The sequence below is a fragment of the Rhipicephalus microplus genome, unplaced genomic scaffold, assembly GCF_043290135.1.
Source record: "Rhipicephalus microplus isolate Deutch F79 unplaced genomic scaffold, USDA_Rmic scaffold_44, whole genome shotgun sequence".
Classification (NCBI taxonomy): Eukaryota; Metazoa; Arthropoda; class Arachnida; order Ixodida; family Ixodidae; genus Rhipicephalus; species Rhipicephalus microplus.
The window spans coordinates 2,191,886-2,207,951 of NW_027464617.1; the positions used below are offsets into that span (position 1 = coordinate 2,191,886).

Here is a 16,066-nt window from a genome sequence, read left to right on the forward strand (position 1 = left end):
GGTGAGAGTGGAGCACGACTGTCTCCGTGGCGTAATTGGCTAGCGCGATGGGCTATTAACCGAAAGGTTGGAGGTTCGAGCCCATACTGTGGTGGTGCGGCGCTTTTTTTTCTTTGGGCTGATAGCTCTGAAGAAATGTTCTGACGGTGGTGAGAGTGGAGAATGACTGTCTCCGTGGCGCAATTGGCTAGCGCGATGGGCTGTTAACCGAAAGGTTGGAGGTTCGAGCCCACCCGATGATGGTGCAGCGATTTTTTTCTTTGGGCTGATAGCTCTGAAGAAATGTTCTGACGGTGGTGAGAGTGGAGCATGACTGTCTCCGTGGCGCAATTGGCTAGCGCGATCGGCTGTTAACCGAAAGGTTGGAGGTTCGAGCCCTCCCGGGAGTGGTGTGTTGCTTTTTTTTGCGCTGATAGCTTTGAAGATATGTTCTCATGGTGGTGAGAGTGGAGCAGGACTGTCTCCGTGGCGCAATTTGCTAGCGCTATAGGCTGTTAACCGAAAGGTTGGAGGTTCGAGCCCACGCGGTGGTGGTGCGGTGCTTTCTTTTCTTTCGGCTGATAGCTTTGAAGATATGTTCTGATGGTGGTGAGAGTGGAGCAGGACTGTCTCCGTGGCGCAATTGGCTAGCGCGATCGGTTGTTAACGGAAAAGTTGGAGGTTCGAGCCCTCTCGGGAGTGGTGTGTTGCTTTTTTCTTTGCGCTTATAGCTTTTGTTCTGATGGTGGTGAGAGTGGAGCACGACTGTATGCGCAGCGCAATTGGCTAGCGTGATCGGCTGTTAACCGAAAGGTTCGAGGTTCAAGCGCTCCCGGGAGTGGTGTGTTGCTTTTTTCTTTGCGCTGATAGCTTTGAAGATATGTTCTGTTGGTGGTGAGAAAGGAACCCGACTATCTCCGTGGCGCCATTGGCTAGCGCGATCGGCTGTTAACCAAAAGGTTGGAGGTTCGAGCCCACACGGAGGTGGTGCGGCGCTTTTTTCCTTTAGGCTGATAGCTCTGAAGAATTCTTCTGACGGTGGTGAGAGTGGAGCAAGACTGTCTCCGTGGCGAAATTGGCTAGCACGTTGGGCTGTTAACCGAAAGGTTGGAGGTTCGAGCCCACCCGGAAGTGGTGTGATGATTTTTTTTCTTTGCGCTGATAGCTTTGAAGATATGTTCTGATGGTGATGAGAGCGGAACAGGACTGTCTCCGTGGCGCAATTGGCTAGCGCGATCGGCTGGTAACCGAAAGGTTGGAGGTTCGAGCCCTCCCAGGAGTCGTGTGTTGCTTTTTTTTCTTTGGGCTGATAGCTTTGAAGATATGTTCTCATGGTGGTGAGAGTGGAGCAGGACTGTCTCCGTGGTGCAATTGGCTAGCGCGATCGGCTGTTAACCGAAAGGTTCGAGGTTCAAGCCCTCCCGGGAGTGGTGTGTTGCTTTTTTCTTTGCGCTGATAGCATTGAAGATATGTTCTGTTGGTGGTGAGTGTGGAGCACGACTCTCTCCGTTGCGCAATTGGCTAGCGCGATCGGGTGTTAACCAAAAGGTTGGAGGTTCGAGCCCACCCGGTGGTGGTGCGGCGCTTTTTTTCCTTTGGGCTGATAGCTCTGAAAAATTGTTCTGACGGTGGTGAGAGTAAAGCAGGACTGTCTCCGTGGCGCAATTGGCTAGCGCAATCGGCTGTTAATCGAAAGGGTGGAGGTTCGACCTCTCCCGGGAGTGGTGTGTTGTTTTTTTTCTTTGCGCTGATAGCTTTGAAGATATGTTCTGATGGTGATGGGAGTGGAGCACGACTGTCTCCGTGGCGCAATTGGCTAGCGCGATCAGCTGTTAACCGAAAGGTTGGAGGTTCGAGCCCTCCCGGGAGTGGTGTGTTGCTTTTTTTTCTTTGCGCTGATAGCTTTGAAGATATGTTCTGATGGTGGTGAGAGTGGAGCACGACTGTCTCCGTGGCGTAATTGGCTAGCGCGATGGGCTATTAACCGAAAGGTTGGAGGTTCGAGCTCACCGGGTGGTGGTGCGGCGCTTTTTTTCTTTGGGCTGATAGCTCTGAAGAAATGTTCTGACGGTGGTGAGAGTGGAGCATGACTGTCTCCGTGGCGCAATTGGCTAGCGCGATGGGCTCTTAACTGAAAGGTTGGAGGTTCGAGCCCACCCGATGGTGGTGCGGCGATTTTTTTTCTTTGGGCTGATAGCTCCGAAGAAATGTTCTGACGGTGGTGAGAGTGGAGCACGACTGCCTCCGTGGCGCAATTGGCTAGCGCGATCGGCCTGTAACTAAAAAGTTGGAAATTCGAGCCCTCCCGGGAGTGGTGTGTTGCTTTTTTTTGGGCTGATAGCTTTGAAGATATGTTCTGATGGTGGTGAGAGCGGAGCAGGACTGTCTCCGTGGCGCTATTGGCTAGCGCGATCGGCTGGTAACCGAAAGGTTGGAGGTTCGAGCCCACGCGGTGGTGGTGCGGTGCTTTTTTTCTTTGGGCTGATAGCTTTGAAGATATGTTGTGATAGTGGTGAGAGTGGAGCACGACTGTCTCCGTGGCGCAATTGGCTAGCGCGATGGGCTGTTAACGGAAAAGTTGGAGGTTCGAGCCCTCTCGGGAGTGGTGTGTTGCTTTTTTCTTTGCGCTTATAGCTTTTGTTCTGATGGTGGTGAGAGTGGAGCAGGACTGTCTCCGTGGCGCAATTGGCTAGCGCGATCGGCTGTTAACCGAAAGGTTGGAGGTTCGAGCCCTCCCGGGAGTGGTGTGTTGCTTTTTTTTCTTTGCGCTGATAGCTTTGAAGTTATGTTCTGATGGTGGTGAGAGTGGAGCACGACTGTCTCCGTAGCGTAATTGGCTAGCGCGATAGGCTATTAACCGAAAGGTTGGAGGCTAGAGCCCACCCGGTAGTGGTGCGGCGCTTTTTTTTCCTTTGGGCTGATAGCTCTGAAGAAATGTTCTGACGGTGGTGAGAGTGGAGAAAGACTGTCTCCGTGGCGCAATTGGCTAGCGCGATCGGCTGTTAACTGAAAGGTTGGAGGTTCGAGCCCTCCCGGGAGTGGTGTGTTGCTTTTTTTCTTTGGGCTGATAGCTTTGAAGATATGTTCTGATGGTGGTGAGAGTGGAGGAGGACTGTCTCCGTGGCGCCATTGGCTAGCGCGATCGGCTGTTAACCGAAAGGTTGGAGGTTCGAGCCCTCCCAGGAGTGGTGTGTTGCTTTTTTTTCTTTGGGCTGATAGCTTTGAAGATATGTTCTTATGTTGGTGATTGTGGAGCAGGACTTTCTCCATGGCGCAATTGGCTAGCGCGATCGGCTGTTAAGCGAAAGGTTGGAGGTTCGAGCCCACGCGGTGGTGGTGCGGCGCTTTTTTTTCTTTGGGCTGATAGCTTTGAAGATATGTTCTGATGGTGGTGAGAGTGGAGCAGGACTGTCTCCGTGGCGGAAGTGGCTAGCGCGATCGGCTGTTAACCGAAAGGTTGGAGGTTCGAGCCCTCCCGGGAGTGGTGTGTTGCTTTTTTTTCTTTGGGCTGATAGCTTTGAAGATAGGTTCTGATGGTGGTGAGAGCGGAGCAGGACTGTCTCCGTGGCGCTATTGGCTAGCGCGATCGGGTGTTAACCAAAATGTTGGAGGTTCGAGCCCACACGGTGGTGGTGCGGCGCTTTTTTTCCTTTGGGCTGATAGCTCTGAAGAATTGTTCTGACGGTGGTGAGAGTGGAGCAGGACTGTCTCCGTGGCGCCATTGGCTAGCGCAATCGGCTGTTAATCGAAAAGTTGAAGGTTCGACCTCTCCCGGGAGTGGTGTGTTGCTTTTTCTTTGTGCTGATAGCTTTGAAGATATGTTCTGATGGTGGTGGTGTGAAGCACGACTGTCTCCGTGGCGCAATTGGCTGGCGCGATCGGCTGTTAACCGAAAGGTTGGAGGTTCGAGCCCTCCCGGGAGTGGTGTGTTGCTTTTTTTTCTTTGCGCTGATAGCTTTGAAGATATGTTCTGATGGTGGTGAGAGTGGAGCACGACCGTCTCCGTGGCGTAATTGGCTAGCGCGATGGGCTATTAACCAACAGGTTGGAGGTTCGAGCCCACCCGGTGGTGGTGCGGCGCTTTTTTTCTTTGGGCTGATAGCTCTGAAGAAATGTTCTGACGGTGGTGAGAGTGGAGCATGACTGTCTCCGTGGCACAATAGGCTAGCGCGATGGGCTCTTAACCGAAAGGTTGGAGGTTCGAGCCCACCCGATGGTGGTGCGGCGATTTTTTTCTTTGGGCTGATAGCTCTGAAGAAATGTTCTGGCGGTGGTGAGAGTGGAGCATGAATGTCTCCGTGGCGCAATTGGCTAGCGCGATCGGCTGTTAACCGAAAGGTTGGACGTTCGAGCCCTCCCGGGAGTGGTGTGTTGCTTTTTTCTTTGCGCTGATAGCTTTGAAGTTATGTTCTGATGGTGGTGAGAGTGGAGCACGACTGTCTTCGTAGCGTAATTGGCTAGCGCGATAGGCTATTAACCGAAAAGTTGGAGGCTAGAGCCCATCCAGTAGTGGTGAGGCGCTTTTTTTCCTTTGGGCTGATAGCTCTGAAGAAATGTTCTGACGGTGGTGAGAGTGGAGAAAGACTGTCTCCGTGGCGCAATCGGCTAGCGCGATCGGCTGTTAACTGAAAGGTTGGAGGTTCGAGCCCTCCCGGGAATGGTGTGTTGCTTTTTTTTCTTTGGGCTGATAGCTTTGAAGATATGTTCTGATGGTGGTGAGAGTGGAGCAGGACTGTCTCCGTGGCGCCATTGGCTAGCGCGATCGGCTGATAACCGAAAGGTTGGAGGTTCGAGCCCTCCCAGGAGTGGTGTGTTGCTTTTTTCTTTGCGCTGATAGCTTTGAAGATATGTTCTGATGGTGATGGGAGTGGAGCACGACTGTCTCCGTGGCGCAATTGGCTAGCGCGATCGGCTGTTAACCGAAAGGTTGGAGGTTCGAGCCCTCCCGGGAGTGGTGTGTTGCTTTTTTTTCTTTGCACTGATAGCTTTGAAGATATGTTCTGATGGTGGTGAGAGTGGAGCACGACTGTCTCCGTGGCGTAATTGGCTAGCGCGATGGGCTATTAACCGAAAGGTTGGAGGTTCGAGCTCACCGGGTGGTGGTGCGGCGCTTTTTTTCTTTGGGCTGATAGCTCTGAAGAAATGTTCTGACGGTGGTGAGAGTGGAGCATGACTGTCTCCGTGGCGCAATTGGCTAGCGCGATGGGCTCTTAACCGAAAGGTTGGAGGTTCGAGCCCACCCGTGGTGTGGCGATTTTTTTTCTTTGGGCTGATAGCTCCGAAGAAATGTTCTGACGGTGGTGAGAGTGGAGCACGACTGCCTCCGTGACGCAATTGGCTAGCGCGATCGGCTGGTAACTGAAAAGTTGGAGGTTCGAGCCTACCCGGTAGTGGTGGGGCGATGGGCTGGTAACTGAAGGTTGGATGTTCGAGCTCTCCCAGGAGTGGTGTGTTGCTTTTTTTTCTTTGGGCTGATAGCTTTGAAGATATGTTCTGATGGTGGTGAGAGTGGAGAATGACTGTCCACATGGCGCAATTGGCTAGCGCGATCGGCTGTTAACCGAAAGGTTGGAGGTTCGAGCCCACCCGGTGGTGGTGCGGCGCTTTTTTTTCCTTTGGGCTGATAGCTCTGAAGAAATGTTCTGACGGTGGTGAGAGTGGACCATGACTGTCTCCGTGGCGCAATTGGCTAGCGCGAGTGGCTGTTAACGGAAAAGTTGGAGGTTTAAGCCCTCTCGGGAGTGGTGTGTTGCTTTTTTCTTTGCGTTTATAGCTTTTGTTCTGATGGTGGTGAGAGTGGAGCAGGACTGTCTCCGTGGCGCAATTGGCTAGCGCGATCGGCTGTTAACCGAAAGGTTCGAGGTTCAAGCCCTCCCGGGAGTGGTGTGTTGCTTTTTTCTTTGCGCTGATAGCTTTGAAGATATGTTCTGTTGGTGGTGAGAGTGGAGCACGACTGTCTCCGTGGCGTAATTGGCTAGCGCGATAGGCTATTAACCGAAAGGTTGGAGGCTAGAGCCCACCCGGTAGTGGTGCGGCGCTTTTTTTCCTTTGGGCTGATAGCTCTGAAGAAATGTTCTGACGGTGGTGAGAGTGGAGAAAGACTGTCTCCGTGGCGCAATTGGCTAGCGCGATCGGCTGTTAACTGAAAGGTTGGATGTTCGAGCCCTCGCGGGTGTGGTGTGTTGCTTTTTTTTCTTTGGGCTGATAGCTTTGAAGATATGTTCTGATGGTGGTTAGAGTGGAGCAGGACTGTCTCCGTGGTGCCATTGGCTAGCGCGATCGGCTGTTAACCGAAAGGTCGGAGGTTCGAGCCCTCCCAGGAGTGGTGTGTTGCTTTTTTTTTCTTTGGGCTGATAGCTTTGAAGATATGTTCTGATGGTGGTGAGAGTGGAGCAGGACTGTCTTCATGGCGCAATTGGCTAGCGCGATCGGCTGTTAAGCGAAAGGTTGGAGGTTCGAGCCCACGCGGTGGTGGTGCGGCGCTTTTTTTTCTTTGGGCTGATAGCTTTGAAGATATGTTCTGATGGTGGTGAGAGTGGAGCAGGACTGTCTCCGTGGCGGAAGTGGCTAGCGCGATCGGCTGTTAACCGAAAGGTTGGAGGTTCGAGCCCACCCGAGAGTGGCGTGTTGCTTTTTTCTTTGCGCTGATAGCTTTGAAGATATGTTCTGATGGTGGTGAGAGTGGAGCACGACTGTCTCCGTGGCGTAATTGGCTAGCGCGATGGGCTATTAACCGAAAGGTTGGAGGTTCGAGCCCACCCTGTGGTGGTGCGGCGCTTTTTTTTCTTTGGGCTGATAGCTCTGAAGAAATGTTCTGACGGTGGTGAGAGTGGAGCATGACTGTCTCCGTGGCGCAATTGGCTAGCGCGATGGGCTCTTAACCGAAAGGTTGGAGGTTCGAGCCCACCCGATGATGGTGCAGCGATTTTTTTTTCTTTGGGCTGATAGCTCTGAAGAAATGTTCTGACGGTGGTGAGAGTGGAGCATGACTGTCTCCGTGGCGCAATTGGCTAGCGCGATCGGCTGTTAACCGAAAGGTTGGAGGTTCGAGCCCTCCCGGGAGTGGTGTGTTGCTTTTTTTTGCGCTGATAGCTTTGAAGTTATGTTCTGATGGTAGTGAGTGTGGAGCACGACTGTCTCCGTGGCGCAATTGGCTAGCGCGATGGGCTCTTAACCGAAAGGTTGGAGGTTCGAGCCCACCCGATGATGGTGCAGCGATTTTTTTTCTTTGGGCTGATAGCTCTGAAGAAATGTTCTGACGGTGGTGAGAGTGGAGAAAGACTGTCTTCCTGGCGCAATTGGCTAGCGCTATCGGCTGTTAACTGAAAGGTTGGAGGTTCGAGCCCTCCCGGGAGTGGTGTGTGGGTTTTTTTCTTTGGGCTGATAGCTTTGAAGATATGTTCTCATGGTGGTGAGAGTGGAGCAGGACTGTCTCCGTGGCGCAATTTGCTAGCGCTATCGGCTGTTAACCGAAAGGTTGGAGGTTCGAGCCCACGCGGTGGTGGTGCGGTGCTTTCTTTTTGGGGCTGATAGCTTTGAAGATATGTTGTGATGGTGGTGAGAGTGGAGCAGGACTGTCTCCGTGGCGGTGGTGGCTAGCGCGATCGGCTGTTACCCGAAAGGTTGGAGGTTCGAGCCCACCCGGAAGTGGTGTGTTGCTTTTTTCTTTGCGCTGATAGCTTTGAACATATGTTCTGGTGGTGGTGAGAGTGGAGCGGGACTGTCTCCGTGGCGCAATGGGCTAGCGCGATCGGCTGTTAACCGAAAGGTTGGAGGTTCGACCTCTCCCGGGAGTGGTGTGTTGCTTCTTTCTTTGCGCTGATAGCTTTGAAGCTATGTTCTGATGGTGGTGGGAGTGGAGCACGACTGTCTCCGTGGCGCAATTGGCTAGCGCGATCGGCTGTTAACCGAAAGGTTGGAGGTTCCAGCCCTTCCGGGAGTGGTGTGTTGCTTTTTTTTCTTTGCGCTGATAGCTTTGAAGATATGTTCTGACGATGGTGAGAGTGGAGCATGACTGTCTCCATGGCGCAATTGGCTAGCGCCATGGGCTCTTAACCGAAAGGTTGGAGGTTCGAGCCCACCCGATGGTGGTGCGGCGATTTTTTTTCTTTGGGCTGATAGCTCTGAAGAAATGTTCTGACGGTGGTGAGAGTGAAGCATGACTGTCTCCGTGGCGCAATTGGCTAGCGCGATCGGCTGTTAACCGAAAGGTTGGACGTTCGAGCCCTCCCGGGAGTGGTGTGTTGCTTTTTTCTTTGCGCTGATAGCTTTGAAGTTATGTTCTTATGGTGGTGAGAGTGGAGCACGACTGTCTCCGTGGCGTAATTGGCTAGCGCGATAGGCTATTAACCGAAAGGTTGGAGGCTAGAGCCCACCCGGTAGTGGTGCGGCGCTTTTTTTCCTTTGGGCTGATAGCTCTGAAGAAATGTTCTGACGGTGGTGAGAGTGGAGAAAGACTGTCTCCGTGGCGCAATTGGCTAGCGCGATCGGCTGTTAACTGAAAGGTTGGATGTTCGAGCCCTCGCGGGAGTGGTGTGTTGCTTTTTTTTCTTTGGGCTGATAGCTTTGAAGATATGTTGTGATGGTGGTTAGAGTGGAGCAGGACTGTCTCCGTGGTGCCATTGGCTAGCGCGATCGGCTGTTAACCGAAAGGTTGGAGGTTCGAACCCTCCCAGGAGTGGTGTGTTGCTTTTTTTTTTCTTTGGGCTGATAGCTTTGAAGATATGTTCTGATGGTGGTGAGAGTGGAGCAGGACTGTCTTCATGGCGCAATTGGCTAGCGCGATCGGCTGTTAAGCGAAAGGTTGGAGGTTCGAGCCCACGCGGTGGTGGTGCGGCGCTTTTTTTTCTTTGGGCTGATAGCTTTGAAGATATGTTCTGATGGTGGTGAGAGTGGAGCAGGACTGTCTCCGTGGCGGAAGTGGCTAGCGCGATCGGCTGTTAACCGAAAGGTTGGAGGTTCGAGCCCACCCGAGAGTGGCGTGTTGCTTTTTTCTTTGCGCTGATAGCTTTGAAGATATGTTCTGATGGTGGTGAGAGTGGAGCACGACTGTCTCCGTGGCGTAATTGGCTAGCGCGATGGGCTATTAACCGAAAGGTTGGAGGTTCGAGCCCACCCTGTGGTGGTGCGGCGCTTTTTTTTCTTTGGGCTGATAGCTCTGAAGAAATGTTCTGACGGTGGTGAGAGTGGAGCATGACTGTCTCCGTGGCGCAATTGGCTAGCGCGATGGGCTCTTAACCGAAAGGTTGGAGGTTCGAGCCCACCCGATGATGGTGCAGCGATTTTTTTTCTTTGGGCTGATAGCTCTGAAGAAATGTTCTGACGGTGGTGAGAGTGGAGCATGACTGTCTCCGTGGCGCAATTGGCTAGCGCTATCGGCTGTTAACTGAAAGGTTGGAGGTTCGAGCCCTCCCGGGAGTGGTGTGTGGGTTTTTTTCTTTGGGCTGATAGCCTTGAAGATATGTTCTCATGGTGGTGAGAGTGGAGCAGGACTGTCTCCGTGGCGCAATTGGCTAGCGCGATGGGCTCTTAACCGAAAGGTTGGAGGTTCGAGCCCACCCGATGATGGTGCAGCGATTTTTTTTCTTTGGGCTGATAGCTCTGAAGAAATGTTCTGACGGTGGTGAGAGTGGAGAAAGACTGTCTTCCTGGCGCAATTGGCTAGCGCTATCGGCTGTTAACTGAAAGGTTGGAGGTTCGAGCCCTCCCGGGAGTGGTGTGTGGGTTTTTTTCTTTGGGCTGATAGCTTTGAAGATATGTTCTCATGGTGGTGAGAGTGGAGCAGGACTGTCTCCGTGGCGCAATTTGCTAGCGCTATCGGCTGTTAACCGAAAGGTTGGAGGTTCGAGCCCACGCGGTGGTGGTGCGGTGCTTTCTTTTTGGGGCTGATAGCTTTGAAGATATGTTGTGATGGTGGTGAGAGTGGAGCAGGACTGTCTCCGTGGCGGTGGTGGCTAGCGCGATCGGCTGTTACCCGAAAGGTTGGAGGTTCGAGCCCACCCGGAAGTGGTGTGTTGCTTTTTTCTTTGCGCTGATAGCTTTGAACATATGTTCTGGTGGTGGTGAGAGTGGAGCGGGACTGTCTCCGTGGCGCAATGGGCTAGCGCGATCGGCTGTTAACCGAAAGGTTGGAGGTTCGAGCCCACCCGGTGGTGGTGCGGCGCTTTTTTTCTTTCGGCTGATAGCTTTGAAGATATGTTCTGATGGTGGTGAGAGTGGAGCAGGACTGTCTCCGTGGCGCAATTGGCTAGCGCGATCGGTTGTTAACGGAAAAGTTGGAGGTTCGAGCCCTCTCGGGAGTGGTGTGTTGCTTTTTTCTTTGCGCTTATAGCTTTTGTTCTGATGGTGGTGAGAGTGGAGCACGACTGTATGCGCAGCGCAATTGGATAGCGCGATCGGCTGTTAACCGAAAGGTTCGAGGTTCAAGCGCTCCCGGGAGTGGTGTGTTGCTTTTTTCTTTGCGCTGATAGCTTTGAAGATATGTTCTGCTGATGGTGAGAAAGGAACACGACTATCTCCGTGGCGCCATTGGCTAGCGCGATCGGCTGTTAACCAAAAGGTTGGAGGTTCGAGCCCACACGGAGGTGGTGCGGCGCTTTTTTCCTTTGGGCTGATAGCTCTGAAGAATTGTTCTGACGGTGGTGAGAGTGGAGCAAGACTGTCTCCGTGGCGAAATTGGCTAGCACGTTGGGCTGTTAACCAAAAGGTTGGAGGTTCGAGCCCACCCGGAAGTGGTGTGATGATTTTTTTTCTTTGCGCTGATAGCTTTGAAGATATGTTCTGATGGTGATGAGAGCGGAACAGGACTGTCTCCGTGGCGCAATTGGCTAGCGCGATCGGCTGGTAACCGAAAGGTTGGAGGTTCGAGCCCACGCGGTGGTGGTGCGGTGCTTTTCTTTCTTTGGGCTGATAGCTTTGAAGATATGTTGTGATGGTGGTGAGAGAGGAGCACGACTGTCTCCGTGGCGCAATTGGCTAGCGCGATGGGCTGGTAACTGAAAGGTTGGAGGTTCGAGCCCTCCCAGCAGTGGTGTGTTGCTTTTTTTTCTTTGGGCTGATAGCTTTGAAGATATGTTCTGATGGTGGTGAGAGTGGAGCAGGACTGTCTCCGTGGCGCAATTGGCTAGCGCGATCGGCTGTTAACCGAAAGGTTCGAGGTTCAAGCCCTCCCGGGAGTGGTGTGTTGCTTTTTTCTTTGCGCTGATAGCTTTGAAGATATGTTCTGTTGGTGGTGAGAGTGGAGCACGACTCTCTCCGTTGCGCAATTGGCTAGCGCGATCGGGTGTTAACCAAAAGGTTGGAGGTTCGAGCCCACCCGGTGGTGGTGCGGCGCTTTCTTTCCTTTGGGCTGATAGCTCTGAAAAATTGTTCTGACGGTGGTGAGAGTAAAGCAGGACTGTCTCCGTGGCGCAATTGGCTAGCGCAATCGGCTGTTAATCGAAAGGGTGGAGGTTCGACCTCTCCCGGGAGTGGTGTGTTGCTTTTTTCTTTGCGCTGATAGCTTTGAAGATATGTTCTGATGGTGATGGGAGTGGAGCACGACTGTCTCCGTGGCGCAATTGGCTAGCGCGATCGGCTGTTAACCGAAAGGTTGGAGGTTCGAGCCCTCCCGGGAGTGGTGTGTTGCTTTTTTTTCTTTGCGCTGATAGCTTTGAAGATATGTTCTGATGGTGGTGAGAGTGGAGCACGACTGTCTCCGTGGCGTAATTGGCTAGCGCAATGGGCTATTAACCGAAAGGTTGGAGGTTCGAGCTCACCGGGTGGTGGTGCGGTGCTTTTTTTCTTTGGGCTGATAGCTCTGAAGAAATGTTCTGACGGTGGTGAGAGTGGAGCATGACTGTCTCCTTGGCGCAATTGGCTAGCGCGACGGGCTCTTAACCGAAAGGTTGGAGGTTCGAGCCCACCCGATGGTGGTGCGGCGATTTTTTTTCTTTGGGCTGATAGCTCCGAAGAAATGTTCTGACGGTGGTGAGAGTGGAGCACGACAGCCTCCGTGGCGCAATTGGCTAGCGCGATCGGCTGTTAACCGAAAGGTTGGAGGTTCGAGCCCTCCCGGGAGTGGTGTGTGGGTTTTTTTCTTTGGGCTGATAGCCTTGAAGATATGTTCTCATGGTGGTGAGAGTGGAGCAGGACTGTCTCCGTGGCGCAATTGGCTAGCGCGATGGGCTCTTAACCGAAAGGTTGGAGGTTCGAGCCCACCCGATGATGGTGCAGCGATTTTTTTTCTTTGGGCTGATAGCTCTGAAGAAATGTTCTGACGGTGGTGAGAGTGGAGAAAGACTGTCTTCCTGGCGCAATTGGCTAGCGCTATCGGCTGTTAACTGAAAGGTTGGAGGTTCGAGCCCTCCCGGGAGTGGTGTGTGGGTTTTTTTCTTTGGGCTGATAGCTTTGAAGATATGTTCTCATGGTGGTGAGAGTGGAGCAGGACTGTCTCCGTGGCGCAATTTGCTAGCGCTATCGGCTGTTAACCGAAAGGTTGGAGGTTCGAGCCCACGCGGTGGTGGTGCGGTGCTTTCTTTTTGGGGCTGATAGCTTTGAAGATATGTTGTGATGGTGGTGAGAGTGGAGCAGGACTGTCTCCGTGGCGGTGGTGGCTAGCGCGATCGGCTGTTACCCGAAAGGTTGGAGGTTCGAGCCCACCCGGAAGTGGTGTGTTGCTTTTTTCTTTGCGCTGATAGCTTTGAACATATGTTCTGGTGGTGGTGAGAGTGGAGTGGGACTGTCTCCGTGGCGCAATGGGCTAGCGCGATCGGCTGTTAACCGAAAGGTTGGAGGTTCGAGCCCATCCGGTGGTGGTGCGGCGCTTTTTTTCTTTCGGCTGATAGCTTTGAAGATATGTTCTGATGGTGGTGAGAGTGGAGCAGGACTGTCTCCGTGGCGCAATTGGCTAGCGCGATCGGTTGTTAACGGAAAAGTTGGAGGTTCGAGCCCTCTCGGGAGTGGTGTGTTGCTTTTTTCTTTGCGCTTATAGCTTTTGTTCTGATGGTGGTGAGAGTGGAGCACGACTGTATGCGCAGCGCAATTGGATAGCGCGATCGGCTGTTAACCGAAAGGTTCGAGGTTCAAGCGCTCCCGGGAGTGGTGTGTTGCTTTTTTCTTTGCGCTGATAGCTTTGAAGATATGTTCTGCTGATGGTGAGAAAGGAACACGACTATCTCCGTGGCGCCATTGGCTAGCGCGATCGGCTGTTAACCAAAAGGTTGGAGGTTCGAGCCCACACGGAGGTGGTGCGGCGCTTTTTTCCTTTGGGCTGATAGCTCTGAAGAATTGTTCTGACGGTGGTGAGAGTGGAGCAAGACTGTCTCCGTGGCGAAATTGGCTAGCACGTTGGGCTGTTAACCAAAAGGTTGGAGGTTCGAGCCCACCCGGAAGTGGTGTGATGATTTTTTTCTTTGCGCTGATAGCTTTGAAGATATGTTCTGATGGTGATGAGAGCGGAACAGGACTGTCTCCGTGGCGCAATTGGCTAGCGCGATCGGCTGGTAACCGAAAGGTTGGAGGTTCGAGCCCACGCGGTGGTGGTGCGGTGCTTTTTTTTCTTTGGGCTGATAGCTTTGAAGATATGTTGTGATGGTGGTGAGAGAGGAGCACGACTGTCTCCGTGGCGCAATTGGCTAGCGCGATGGGCTGGTAACTGAAAGGTTGGAGGTTCGAGCCCTCCCAGCAGTGGTGTGTTGCTTTTTTTTCTTTGGGCTGATAGCTTTGAAGATATGTTCTGATGGTGGTGAGAGTGGAGCAGGACTGTCTTCGTGGCGCAATTGGCTAGCGCGATCGGCTGTTAACCGAAAGGTTCGAGGTTCAAGCCCTCCCGGGAGTGGTGTGTTGCTTTTTTCTTTGCGCTGATAGCTTTGAAGATATGTTCTGTTGGTGGTGAGAGTGGAGCACGACTCTCTCCGTTGCGCAATTGGCTAGCGCGATCGGGTGTTAACCAAAAGGTTGGAGGTTCGAGCCCACCCGGTGGTGGTGCGGCGCTTTCTTTCCTTTGGGCTGATAGCTCTGAAATATTGTTCTGACGGTGGTGAGAGTAAAGCAGGACTGTCTCCGTGGCGCAATTGGCTAGCGCAATCGGCTGTTAATCGAAAGGGTGGAGGTTCGACCTCTCCCGGGAGTGGTGTGTTGCTTTTTTCTTTGCGCTGATAGCTTTGAAGATATGTTCTGATGGTGATGGGAGTGGAGCACGACTGTCTCCGTGGCGCAATTGGCTAGCGCGATCGGCTGTTAACCGAAAGGTTGGAGGTTCGAGCCCTCCCGGGAGTGGTGTGTTGCTTTTTTTTCTTTGCGCTGATAGCTTTGAAGATATGTTCTGATGGTGGTGAGAGTGGAGCACGACTGTCTCCGTGGCGTAATTGGCTAGCGCAATGGGCTATTAACCGAAAGGTTGGAGGTTCGAGCTCACCGGGTGGTGGTGCGGTGCTTTTTTTCTTTGGGCTGATAGCTCTGAAGAAATGTTCTGACGGTGGTGAGAGTGGAGCATGACTGTCTCCTTGGCGCAATTGGCTAGCGCGACGGGCTCTTAACCGAAAGGTTGGAGGTTCGAGCCCACCCGATGGTGGTGCGGCGATTTTTTTTCTTTGGGCTGATAGCTCCGAAGAAATGTTCTGACGGTGGTGAGAGTGGAGCACGACAGCCTCCGTGGCGCAATTGGCTAGCGCGATCGGCTGTTAACCGAAAGGTTGGAGGTTCGAGCCCTCCCGGGAGTGGTGTGTTGCTTTTTTTTCTTTGCGCTGATAGCTTTGAAGATATGTTCTGATGGTGGTGAGAGTGGAGCACGACTGTCTCCGTGGCGTAATTGGCTAGCGCGATGGGCTGTTAACGAAAAAGTTGGAGGTTCGAGCCCTCTCGGGAGTGGTGTGTTGCTTTTTTCTTTGCGCTTATAGCTTTTGTTCTGATGGTGGTGAGAGTGGAGCAGGACTGTCTCCGTGGCGCAATTGGCTAGCGCGATCGGCTGTTAACCGAAAGGTTCGAGGTTCGAGCCCACGCGGTGGTGGTGCGGTGCTTTTTTTCTTTGGGATGATAGCTTTGAAGATATGTTGTGATAGTGGTGAGAGTGGAGCACAACTGTCTCCGTTGCGCAATTGGCTAGCGCGATCGGGTGTTAACCAAAAGGTTGGAGGTTCGAGCCCACCCGGTGGTGGTGCGGCGCTTTTTTCCTTTGGGCTGATAGCTCTGAAGAATTGTTCTGACGGTGGTGAGAGTGGAGCAGGACTGTCTCCGTGGCGCCATTGGCTAGCGCAATCGGCTGTTAATCGAAAAGTTGGAGGTTCGACCTCTCCCGGGAGTGGTGTGTTGCTTTTTTCTTTGCGCTGATAGCTTTGAAGATATGTTATGATGGTGGTGGTGTGGAGAACGACTGTCTCCGTGGCGCAATTGGCTGGCGCGATTGGCTGTTAACCGAAAGGTTGGAGGTTCGAGCCGTCCCGGGAGTGGTGTGTTGCTTTTTTTTCTTTGCGCTGATAGCTTTGAAGTTATGTTCTGATGGTGGTGAGAGTGGAGCACGACTGTCTCCGTAGCGTAATTGGCTAGCGCGATAGGCTATTAACCGAAAGGTTGGAGGCTAGAGCCCACCCGGTAGTGGTGCGGCGCTTTTTTTCCTTTGGGCTGATAGCTCTGAAGAAATGTTCTGACGGTGGTGAGAGTGGAGAAAGACTGTCTCCGTGGCGCAATTGGCTAGCGCGATCGGCTGTTAACTGAAAGGTTGGAGGTTCGAGCCCTCACGGGAGTGGTGTGTTGCTTTTTTTTCTTTGGGCTGATAGCTTTGAAGATATGTTCTGATGGTGGTGAGAGTGGAGCAGGACTGTCTCCGTGGCGCCATTGGCTAGCGCGATCGGCTGTTAACCGAAAGGTTGGAGGTTCGAGCCCTCCCAGGAGTGGTGTGTTGCTTTTTTTTTCTTTGGTCTGATAGCTTTGAAGATATGTTCTTATGTTGGTGATTGTGGAGCAGGACTGCCTTCATGGCGCAATTGGCTAGCGCGATCGGCTGTTAAGCGAAAGGTTGGAGGTTCGAGCCCACGCGGTGGTGGTGCGGCGCTTTTTTTTCTTTGGGCTGATAGCTTTGAAGATATGTTCTGATGGTGGTGAGAGTGGAGCA

General features: G+C 52.8%; 2 non-coding genes across 2 annotated transcripts; both read left to right on the forward strand.

Moving 5' to 3' along the window:
* The first annotated feature begins 11,965 nt into the window (after positions 1-11,965).
* Positions 11,966-12,039, forward strand: TRNAN-GUU (transfer RNA asparagine (anticodon GUU)). Its single transcript has one exon. It is a non-coding gene; the product is annotated as a tRNA-Asn (tRNA).
* Positions 12,040-14,604: 2,565 nt separating this feature from the next.
* TRNAN-GUU (transfer RNA asparagine (anticodon GUU)) lies at positions 14,605-14,678 on the forward strand. The gene has a single exon. It is a non-coding gene; the product is annotated as a tRNA-Asn (tRNA).
* The last annotated feature ends 1,388 nt before the right edge of the window (positions 14,679-16,066 follow it).